This window comes from Anabrus simplex, chromosome 4 (genome assembly GCF_040414725.1).
Source record: "Anabrus simplex isolate iqAnaSimp1 chromosome 4, ASM4041472v1, whole genome shotgun sequence".
Lineage (NCBI taxonomy): Eukaryota > Metazoa > Arthropoda > Insecta > Orthoptera > Tettigoniidae > Anabrus > Anabrus simplex.
Window position 1 is genome coordinate 150,802,410 of NC_090268.1, and position 12,829 is coordinate 150,815,238.

Genomic DNA, 12,829 nt, shown 5'->3' on the forward strand with positions numbered 1-12,829 from the left:
CTATCATCCCATGGTCCCGCTCATATGGTGGTACTAATCACAGCTACTGCAAAAGCCGACCGCGCGGTGCTCCTGTGTGCTACTAATCACAAACCTATTTCGTACTTAATATGGTGGTACTACGCACAAGTAAAAGCGACCCTTGGTGTTCTCCGCGTGGTGGTACTAATCACATGTAGTTGCATGGTTCGAATACAATCATCCCTTGGTCGCCCCTTTTAGTCGGCTCTCACGACAGGCAGGGGATACCGTGGGTGTATTATTCGTCTGCCTCCCCCACCCACAGGGGGTGTGTGTTTGGTCCGCGAGAGGTATTTTATTTCCCTCAAGTCCGCCGGCAAGCCGGTTAGGACCCCCTATCCGCCACCTGGGACGCGCCACGTGGGAGTATCACCTCTCCCCCTGCTACGCCAGCGTAGCAGGTTCGTGGTGGATCGGACTCAATACAGATCGAAAATAAGATTATTACCGACCAAGGAACCACTTATAAAGCACAATGATGCTTGGTGTCTAAAGGGGGTGCAAAATCCACGTCTAAGGCCCCACAGAATGGTACATGTCGCGAGTAAAATAGAACCATGCTATGTGTCATGTTGGGGGTATTAATCAGAAGTAGCGAAGACTCACGGTGTTCCACAAAAGATGGTACTACTCACAAGTATTGCAATACGTACAAGTAACGCAGACCTATGGTGTGTCCCACACAATGGCCCAACTCAGAGTCAACGCAAACCGAGAAGGTTCCCCACCTAGGTGTACTAAACACGGGCGCCGGTATTCCCGTGGTGTTCCTCACATAGTGGGTACTAATCACAGGCAACGCAGACCCACGGTGCTGCTCATATAGTGGTACAACTCACAGGCTACGCCCAGACCCGCGGTGTTGCACACATGGGTACGACGCACGGGTACTGGAATCCACCAGGCCAGGCTTTAACTGCTACTAATCACAAACCTATTTCGTACCGAATTTAGCGGTACTACTCGCAAGTACAGGCAACCTATGGTGTTCCCTGCGTGATGGTACGATTCAAAATTAGTTTCATGGTTCTAATTCAGTCAGCCCTTGGTCGCCCCTTTTAGTCGCCTCTTACGACAGGCAGGGGATACCGCGGATGTATTCTACATGTGCGTCCCCCACCCGCAGGGGGTAGTGTGTTTGGTCCGCGAGAGGTATTTTATTTCCCTCAAGTCCGCCGGCAATCCGGTTAGGACCCCCCTATCCGCCACCTGGGACGCGCCACGTGGGAGTATCACCTCTCCCCCTGCTACGCCTGCGTAGCAGGTTCGTGGTTTTGCGTTTTGTGGTACTATTTTCGGGTACTGTAAACCCCATCTTGATTGACACACAGTTGCTACTGATCACAAACCTATAGTGTACCTAACATAGTGGTACTACTCGCAAGTAAAAGCGACCCATGGTGTTTTCCGCGTGATGGTAGTAATTACAAGTAGTCTGATGGTTCTAATTCGATCATCCCTTGGTCGCCCCTTTTACGCACCTCTTATGACGAGAAGGGTATACCGTGGGTGTATACTTCCTCTGCATCCGCCACTCACAGGGAGTAGAGAGAGAAAGAGAGAGAGAGAGAGAATAAGAAAAATATATCCGTCACTTCGAAAAATGAAGAAACGAACGAAGAAAGGCAAGGGCCACGTAGGACTTGAAAATGAAGGACTTCCTCGGCCTGGAATGCTCTAATACCACCAGGGTCGGAGAAAACGAGAGATGGCCGAGAGAGGTCAGACAGATTAGATGAAAGTGAGGAGCATGGTACAAGTAAATTGAGGCAATGACAGGTCTGAGCTAAGGGCCCTCTGGCCGCCAACCCACGCTCGCAAGTTGAGAGACACTAGGGCCACTTTTAGTCGCCTCGTTCGACAAGCAAGGGATAGCGCGTGTCTTACAGGAATTAAACAATGAACTAATTTACACGCCTTGTTGGTCCTTTTCTAAAGATTCCGTTGCCTTTAGGCGTTTTGGCATGTTTAACATACTCACAGATTCCTTTAGATTATATTGAACCATGAAAAGTATTTTCACATTTTCTGCTTTGAAACGGTTCCTGTTATCAGCCCATTGTGCTGAGATTAGTGCAAGTACTCTTTCTACATTTGCATTGTGCCCTGGTATAGAAAAAGTATTCTGCAAATTTCAATTACTCTGAACTATTTTCAACTTTGCCCATTTCTGGCCACAAGGTAACCTTGTTATATACAGGATCATTAGTGCTTCCATCCAGGAATTGTTTGAAATCATAGATTTCACATAATTAGTCTGAAAGCTAAATACAGAATAGACTTTTCAACATCACAGTAATCAATGTTACTTTCAGCGCCATCTATTTAAAACAGGCTTCCTTCAAATCTAGACGACCGTCTGTCGCTTTCCATGTTATCAGCTGTCACATGTTAATAGAGTCAGTGATCTGATGGTGTATTGTTGAGAGAGAAGCATGCAATACACAATAAATAGCGTGCATCATCATAATACAAGGCATGCATAGAATAATCGTGTGTACTCTATATCCATAACCACATTTATATATATCGTCGCGTATTAAATAGTACTTATAAACACGAAGTAGGATCATCATAATACAAGGCATGCATGGAATAATCGTATGGACTCTATATCCATAATCACATTTCTATATATCGATCCAATGTCGATTATGCCGTCGCGTATTAAATAGTACGAAGTAGTGAAACAGATTATCCAAAAATAAACAGATTCACTTAAAAAACGAAGACCTTTTTAGGATTTTTAAGGGCATACGAACCGGCTAAAATTCCCAAATCATCACATTCTATATTTTATGATTCCATGAAGTCTGCGTTTTAAAACGATGTGTATTACATGATAGTATAACCATTAGAAGTTGCCATAAATTTAATTTGAGCATGTGCTATAAATATGAAAATTGCCAGCAACATCAGCGTAAACGAGTCCCTGTGGTTAGTACACGTACCCTTTATTTTTATGAATTACATTATCATACCTTGTGAAAATGTTTAAATGTCCTTTACGAACACACACACATCTTCCCTTGTTTAAATGAAGCCATTTTTATAGATCTGTCTCTTCCCCGGCTGTTGGAGAAGTGTCGTCATGGTAAAAGTCAAAACCCCAATGATATGCTAAACAATGTTGTGTGGTCTGGCATTAATAAAGGCATTTTGAGTTCTGGATGCAGTGTCCAATTTTATAAAGTTAACATTGCCTGTATTACAGGAGTTAAGAGTAAAAGTAGGAAGGAATTGAGTCAATGTCATGAAGGAGTTGGACCGAAAGACACTACGGCTAGCTGAAAGAATATCTCAGGAATGGCAAAAAAAAAAAAAAAAAAAAGAAATGTTGGGGAATCCATAGACAAGGCTAAACGAAACCTCCTTTTTTGTGGGACAGGGATGCACTGAGATATGATTGCATGTGAGAAAAGTTATAATTGCAGTTTTATCAGTTTCCTCTCTTAATTTATGTTCCTTTTTAATGTGAATATTTATAACAGAGTTGTGCCATTTTCACCATCAAACTGTCTTATATTCATTCATATTTTAACGGAGGGATTACTTTATTTATACCCTTTGAGATTTGGTCGTTTATTTTAAGAAAAAGTAATTAATATTTGGAAGTTTAAAAGTATTTTCTGACTCACCTGAAGCCCAATGAAATAATATCTGTGTTAATATGTTAAGTTAGCTAAAAGAATATGTGGCAGAAATGTCATTATCATAACTTTATTTGATCTTGAGGAAAAGGAACTTGAACTTAACAAATTTAACGTTGGGGAAATAGGCGGTTTCGTATCCCCTTAAATAATCCATCCGTACCCAAGACGAGGTCTAAAAAGGAGGACATGTCCGGATAAAAGAGGACGTATGGTCACCCCATGGTGGTACAAGTCTCGGATATACGAGCAAGGAACGCTGCTGCCCCGGATTTACGAATGACACACATTTTTCCGCCGCTCCCTACAGCTCTGCCGTCCAACTTGTCACCCCTACTCAATTAATTATTAACATACCAACAGGGGAGGACACCTGTAAATATAACGCCGACAGTATATATTCCGAAACGTAGGACTCCACCAGAGAACCACCTTAACTTTTCGGATATCATCCAGTACTGTACAGCAGAGTGATAACGGATATGCCGACGTAGCATTTCTAGTCCACTTATCTGTATCGTACCAAGAACTTACGAAAATAGGGAGTATTCCTTCTCCATTCAAGTTATTTGCTATCCGTGTCTTATAGTCCACTACGCCATTCACCATTCTATCCGCTTATTGTCCACCGAAATCGGCGATTGCAAAGGACTCTTGGCAAGAAATACTGAAGCAACTAACACCATATCCCACTTCTGAGAATTTAATGTCCATGCAGCAGCTTGGGGATGCAAAACAACTGATCAATAAGAAGAAGAATTCCTGGACCTCATGGATGAGGGAAAATAAAGTTTCTTGAACAACCGGTCACCAATCTTACTCCCTTCTCTCACCAAAGAGCCATCTGCCGTGGACATAACAACTACTTCTCATTTTATACCTTTTTGAGCAATTTGCCCAAGAACTCGTGATACAATGGGATTCCATCACGTTCCAGTCTTGATAACATTACAAATTTCACCTTGTCATCCATCCGGTAAATAGGAATGTTCAGAAGCAAACTGGCCATTCTATGGAGTACTTATAAGAGATGAGGTCTGTACTTTCCCATTGAATATATCTGCCAAGGACGGCTCTACCCTTCTTATGGAAGCAGTAGAAAAGGCAGCAAAATCTTCTATACCTCAGCAAGCGCCCATTTCGAGGAGTAGAAGAATGCCCACCGTTTGGTGGAATTCAGAATGCTTTGGAGCAGTAGCACAGCAACGAACGGTTCTTCTAGTGATCGGCATCAGCATATAAAACATATTTGCAATGTAAACGGACCAAGGCTAAACTGCGCCACTTTCTGAAGCGAAAAGGAAAGAAAACTGGAAGTCTTTTTGTTCTTTGCTTAACAAAAACTCAAACATAACAGATATATGGAATGAATTTAGGCTCACAAGAATAGACATTACTATCATCGACCATATTCTCAAAATGACACTTGATTGAAAGCATTCGCTGCCAGAATCGCCCATCGAGCGCAGATCAATAACCGTTAAAATCAATATGGGTGATTGCTCACGCTTTCTACGTTCTCCATTTGCTACGACTGAACTGAACTTAGCCATAAAACGATCATCCAAAACATTACCAAATTTTGATAAAACCATACGCGATATTTTTTCACTTCCCTGAATAAGCCTTGCAGTGCTACTATGGATTAAAAATGAGATCTCGCCATAAGAAGAAATTCCCACAACATTGGTCACAAAAATCATAATTCGTATATTTATGATGATGATGAAGTTTGTTTTTTAAAGGTGCCTAACATCGAAATCATCGGCCCCTAATGGTACGAAATGAGACAAAATGCAATTACAATTCAAAAATACAAAATTCATCCAGTGACCAGAATTCAAAACGTGATTATGAAGAATGAATGGATGAATATGAAGTTAAAACAATCAGTGGATATGACCTGCAATGCCTCACCCTCACCTTCCCAGAAACAATACTACTGACCAAGGGACTGCTTCCAAAGCTCAATCTTGAATTGATGGTGCTTGTTGTCTAAAGAGGTTCAATATCCAGGTCAACGGTCCCTCATAATGGCACTTATCGCTGGTAAAGTAGAACCATGGCATTTCTCAAGTTGCGCTACTGTCAAAAGTAGCGTAAACTCACGGTGTTCCAAACATTATGGTACTATTCACAAGTATTGTACGTTGTACAGGCAACGCAGACCTATGGTGTTTCTCACATAATGGCGCCACTCTTCGGCAACGCAAGACTATGGTACGCATCACATAGGTGTACTAATCACAGTGACTGCTACTATCCCGCGGTGTTCTTCACATAATGGGTACAAATCACAGGCAACGCAGACCAAGAGTGTCGCTCATATAGTGGTACTAATCACAGGCAACATCCAGATCCGTGGTGTTTCTCACTTAATGGTACAAATCACAGGCAACGTACGCCCGTGACGTTCCGCATATAGTGGTACTATCAAAGTTCTGGAAACCCACAGTGAACCGCTCTATGCTGCCACTAATAACAAACCTATTGTGTATCTAATGTAATGGTACTACTCGCAAGTAAAGGCGATCCATGGCATTCCCCGCGTGATGGTACTAAACAAAAGGAGTTTCATGGTTCTAATACAATCATTCTTCGGACGTCGCTTCTAGTCGCCTCTTACGACAGGCAGGGTATGCCGTATGTGTATTCCTCGTCTCCGGCCCCCACCCACAGGGGGTATTCCTATATGTAAACGAAGTACACAGAAGACCCGTTTTCATATCGCCCCATTGCTTTGCCATTATGAATCATGGAGACTTTGAAGAGAATTATCAAACTACGTTTAGAGTGGTGAATTGAATCTCACCATATCATGCCACATACGTAACGTGCATTCCGAAGTGGAAGAAGTACCGAAGACAACTATGGTCTACTGACTGCATATACACTTGCTACCTATGCCAGGAAGCAATATCTGACTGCGTTCCTTCTGGGTATCACTGAAGCATAATGACAATCTTCTAATCACAACGTCAATCAAAAAGCTACAGGCCAGAGGACTTCCCGACAAACTTATCAACGGATTTGGAGAAATTGTAAGAGGATATAGTGTTCCGAAACATAAATCGTGAGCAAGTTCTGTGTCAGCATGAGTAGCGTATGCTCGACCAAGCTCTCTTGCTTGATAACCTTGGGCGGTGCGCTACCATAGCACACTGGCGTGTTGCTCGCTCACATGCAACCTTGCTAGTAACGGCGACGAATCACAGAGCAGCATCTGATCATCGTGCCCATGGTGTCTTTATTATGATTTTCTTGCACTAAGATATCTTGAACCCATTGGCGAACAAAACTAAATTCCTAGTAGTAAACACTCCTCCCGGTTTGGAGTGAGCACAATGCACTTGTTTTCTGAAACATGTCAGTAAACACAGTACATTTCGTTCACGTCAAAGTTCACCACAATGCAAAATAATTGCCGAAATAACATACCAACGTAACATAAGTCTATATAAGTAAAGTTGTAAAGGGTCCACTGTTTGTAATTTCTTTTGTTTTTTTACAATTTCTCAGATACTTATCCGTTTTAGGTCAACTCAAGACCGAATCGTTGGGTTTATTTTTCGTGTCTGACGTCTGTTGCGCCATCACGGTGAAACGGCTGGATAGATCACGACCAAACGTCATATTGAGTATATGCTCATCCCGGGTAATGTTTTGATATGCTTATCATTTTAAAAACTTTGAATAAACTGCTTCTCCATTTTCTCTTATGCTACTGATTTTCTGTAAACCTCGTGGACTGTGCGTGAAACGTCTCTTCATAATAAACAACTTTTCTTATGTTCATTATTTACCTTCCCCTTCAGAGGACGGAGAAAATTACCATTTTCTGCGGGTATCATGCTCTGCATTGAGTGGCCGACAGACCGACAACGAACCTACAGGTTACCATGGCAACGTCTCTGACTGCTTGTCGGCAGGGAAGTAGCGTATTTCCATTTTCGTCATCATTCCTGTAAATTCGTGGCTGTTCCTAAGATAGAAAGCCAGAGAGACGTCAATTGGCCAATCTGCGGGATATTGGCGAAATATCGTCGGAGGTTATAACCGTCCTCGAATATCTTAAGAATCCCTGCGCCTAAATATCTCCTCTGTTACCGCTTTCTTATATCCATAACTCATACCAGCATAATTAATTGACGGGTATTTGTTTTTTGAATACATTCACGTGGTAGTTACATATTTGTCCTCTTCATCCGGCTGTCGTCAACGTATAATCCTATTTTCTATTTTCTAAACTGTATTATTTTCTTCCTTAATTACTCCATATGTATGTGAGTGCTAATCCCGAAACCTGGACACACTTTTCTTTGAGAGAATATTCTATTCTATGCAAATGTATAACTTTTGGCCCCGGAAAATGTCAAAATATGGATGCAAATTTAATGACGGTGCAGACCTTCGTTTCGGGATAATTGGTGGCTAAACAGTAAGTCGTTACACAACAGACAAAGCACAATCGAGAGATCTACAACTTTGTTAAACTTACAGGAAAAATGGAATCATAATATTCGGCATGGACATTGACATGACCAGTGGCAACATGATAGCCAAATTTTATGTTTCTGGCGTCACATGAGTATCAATAATATAAAGTAGTATGTGAAAACTGTGAAAAATTTCACCCCATTCAATGACTCTAACTCAATCTAACCCATAAATCTCTCTCTCTCTCTCCCTATATATATATATAAATGTCGTATGTATGTATTTATGTATTACAATCCCCTCCTAAACCACTTGAACGATTTACACCAAACTTGGCAAACTTACGACTTAGTATCAGGAGACAAACCGCGTGGCTGTAAGACACGCCAAGTACCCTTAGAGGCGGGTGGGGGGGGCAAGGGGGACTGAAATATAAACATATACGAGAATAGTATAGAATCCATCGTTTTCGGATTCGCTGAGATGAATAGTGATAGTCCGTAATTTTTCCAAGTCCAAATAAATCCCACTTTTGGGTGGGGAGCGAGGGGGGAATTGATATATCAAAATAATATAAAAAATGTCGAATCCATCCATTTCGCGGTCGCTGGGATGAATAGTGACACTCCGGATTTCTTTTGAAAATTCACGTATCCATTGAGGCCGTGGGGGGCGAGGGGGTGACATATAAAATAATCGAAAATAGTATCGAATCTGTACTTTACGGGGTAGCTAAGATTAATAATGACACTCAAGATCTTTTTAAGTCCAAGTTGGGCCCCATTTGGGGGGAGCGAGGGGGGAGTGATATACATCAAAATGACCGAAAATATTGTCGAATCCATCCTTTTCGGGGTTGTGGATATGAGTAGTGACACTCCGGATTTCTTTTAACACACCGCGTGGGGGTAAGACACCCCACGTACCTATTGGGGTAGGGGGCGTGGGCCGGGGGGAGTGGGTGACATATAAAATATTCGAAAATAGTGTCGAATCCATGCTTTTCGTGGTCGCTGAGGTGAATAGTGACAATCGAAATATTTTTGAGGTCCACGTTCAGCTACCTTTGGGGTGGGGGAGGGGGGAATGACATATAAAATTAATCGAAAATAGTGTCGAATACATAGTTTTCGGGGTCGTCAAGGTGAATAGTGGCACTCCGGATTTTTAGTAAAGGAGAAAACCGCGTGGGTGTAAGGCACTCCGGGAACCGTTAGGGTGGGGGACGAGGGGGTCAGTTATAAATATAATCGAAAATAATGTCGAATCCACAATTTCGGGGTCGCTGAGATGAATAGTGACACTCCAGAACTTTTTAATGTTCATCTTTAGCCCCCTTCTGGGTGGGGGGCGATGGGTGAGTGATATATAAAATTAATCGAAAATAGTGTCCAATTCATAGTTTTCGGGGTCGCTGAGATAAATGGTGAGACTCCAGATATTTTATAAGTCCAAATTAAGCCCCTTTGGGGTGGGCGAGTGGGGGGCTGATACATAAAAATAGTCGAAAATAATGTCGAATCCACATTTTTCAGGGTCGCTGAGATGAAGAGCGGCACTCCGGATTATTACTGAAGATGATGATGCTTGTTGTTTAAAGGGGCCTAACATCGAGGACATCGGCCCCTAATGGTACGAAATGAAGTGACAACAAAAAATTCAAAATCATAAACTGACCAAAAGAAAAAAATAGTCATGAAGAAGGAATGGATGGACATATAGAAAAAACAACAAAAAACGAGCAAACAAAAGAAATAGTGAATTCAACTCAAAAAAGGATCATATGTAATTTATTACTGACTAAGGGACCACTCATAAAGCAGAATCTTGAATCGAGGGTGCTTGATGTCGAAAGGGGTGCAAAATTGACGTCTAAGGCCCCACAGAATGGTACATGTCGCGAGTAAAGTAGAACCATGGTATTTGTCATGTTGGGGTACTAGTCAAAAGTAGCGAAGACTCACAGTGTTCCACACACGATGGTACTAATCACAAGTATTGTACTTCGTACAGGTAACGCAGACCTATGGTGTTTCTCACACAATGGCGCCACTTATAGCCAACGCAAACCGATGAGTTTCCTCACCTAGGTGTACTAGTCACGGGTGCCAGTCCCACGGGCCCCGTGGTGTTCCTCACATAGGGGGTATTAATCACAGGCAACGCAGACCCACGGTGTCGCTCATATAGTGGTACTACTCACAGGCTACGCCCAGACCCGCGGTGTTGCTCACATGGGTACGACGCACGGGTTCTGGAAACCCACAGGGCAACCACTCTCTGCTTCTACTAACCACAAACCTAGTGTGTACCAAATATAGTGGTACTACTCGTAGGTAAAGGCGACCCATGGTGTTCCCCGCTTGATGGTACTAATCAATAGTAGTTTCATGGTTCTAATACCAGCATCCCTTGGTCGCCCATTGTAGTCGCCTCTTACGACAGGCAGGGGATACCGCGGGTGTATTCTACATGTGCGTCCCCCACCAGCAGGGGTTAGTGTGTTTGGTCCGCGAGAGGTATTTTATTTCCCTGAAGTCCGCCGGCAAGCCGGTTAGGACTCCCCTATCCGCCACCTGGGACGCGCCACGTGGGAGTATCACCACTCCCCTAACTACGCCAGCGTAGCAGGTTCGTGGCCGGATAATTGCTGTAGTGTAATGAGACTCGCCACGTGGGGTAAGACACACCAGGTACACTTTAGGGGCGGTGGGGCGAGGTGGGTGAGACATAAAAATCATGGAAAGCAGTGTCGAATCCATACTTTTCGGTATCGCTGATATAAACAGTGACACTCCAGAATGTTATAAACCAAGTTCAGCCCCCTTCGGGATGGGGGGGGGGGGTGTTGGGAGGAAAGCTATACACAATAATCGGAAATAGTGTTGAATCTACAGTGTTCGTGGTCGCTTAGATGATTAGTGATGATGATGATGATGCTTGTTGTTTAAAGGGGCTAACATCGATGTCATCGGTCCCTATGGTATGAAATGAGACGAAATGCAATTTAAAAGTACAAAATTCATCCACTGACCAGAATTCAAAACATGATGATGAAGAATGAATATTAATTTAAAACAATCAGTGGATCTGACCCGCAATGCCGCATAATCCCAGCAACAATATTGCTGACCAAGGGACTGCTTCACAAGCACAATCCTGGATCGGTGATGCTTGTCTAAAGGGGTTCAGTATCCATGTCAACGGTCCCTCATAATGGCACTTATCGCTAGTAAAGCAGAACCATAGTATATCACAAGTTGCGGTACTAATCAAAGGTACCGTAAACTCACGGTGTTCCAAACATTATGGTACTACTCACAAGTATTGTACATCGTACAAGTAACGCAGACCGCTGGTATTTCTTAAAAAATGTTGCCACTCATAGGCAACGCAAACCCACAGTGTTCCCCACCTAGGTGTACTAATCACGGGCGCCGGTATTTCCGTGGTGTTCCTCACATAGTGGGTACTAAACATACGGAACGAAGCTCCACGATGTCGCTCATATTGTGTTAGAAACCAGAGTCAACGCACAGACCCGTGGTGTGTCTCACATAATGATACTAATCACAGGCAACGCCCAAACCCGTGGTGTTCCGCATTTAATTGTGCTAATCACAGGTACTGGAAACCCACAGTGAACCCCACTGGACTGCTACGAATCACAAAACTATTGAGTACCTAACAGAGTGTTACTACTCGCAAGTAAAGGGGACCAATGGTGTTCCCCGCGTAATGGTAATAACCACAATTAGTTTCATGGTTCTGGTTCATTCATCCCTTGGTCGCCCCTTTTAGTCGCCTCTCAGGACTGGCAGGGAATACCGTGGGTGTATTTTCCTTCTGCGTCCCCCTTCCACAGGGGGTAGATAGAGGAAAAAAAAGAAGAAACAAGAAGGGATCCGTCACTTCGAAAAATTAAGTAACGGACGAAAAAAGGCAAGGGCCACGAAGGGCGTGAAAATGAAAGACTCCCTAGGCCTCGAATGCTCTGTTACCGTAGGGGTCGGAAAAGAACAAGAGTTGACCAAGGGAGGTCGGACATGATAGAGGAAAGTGCGGAGCCTGGCACAAGTAAGTGGAAGCACTGCCAAGACTTCAGCTAAGGGCCCCGTGGTCGCCAATCTACACTCCCAAGTTGAGAGCCTCTTAGGACAGGCAGGGAATACCGCGGGTGTATTCTGCATGAGCGTCCCCCACCCGCAGGGGTAGTGTGTTTGGTCCGCGAGAGGTATTTTATTTTCCCTCAAGTCCGCCGGCAAGCCGGTTAGGACCCCCTATCCGCCATCTGGGACGCGCCACGTAGGAATATCACATCTGCCCCCGCTACGCCAGCGTAGTAGGTTCGTTGCAGATGATTAGTGGCACTCCGGTTTTTGTTTCAGTCCAAATTCAGGCCCTTTTATGGGGGCTGAGGGGGTTTGGGATATAAAAATTAATCGAAAATAGTATCGAATCCATTATTTTCGTGGTGGCTAAGGTGAATTGTGACACTCCGGATTTTTTAAAGTCCAAGTTGAGCCCCCTTCTACATGGGGGAAGTGGGGAGATTGATATATAAAAGTAATCTAAAATAGTGTCGAATCGGTAGCTTTCGTGGGCACTGAGATAATTCGTCTCACTCCGAATATTTTATAAGTCCAATTTCAGTCCGCTTTAGGGCGGGGGGTGCGGGGGGATTGATAAATAAAAATAAACGAAGATAGTGTCGAATCCAT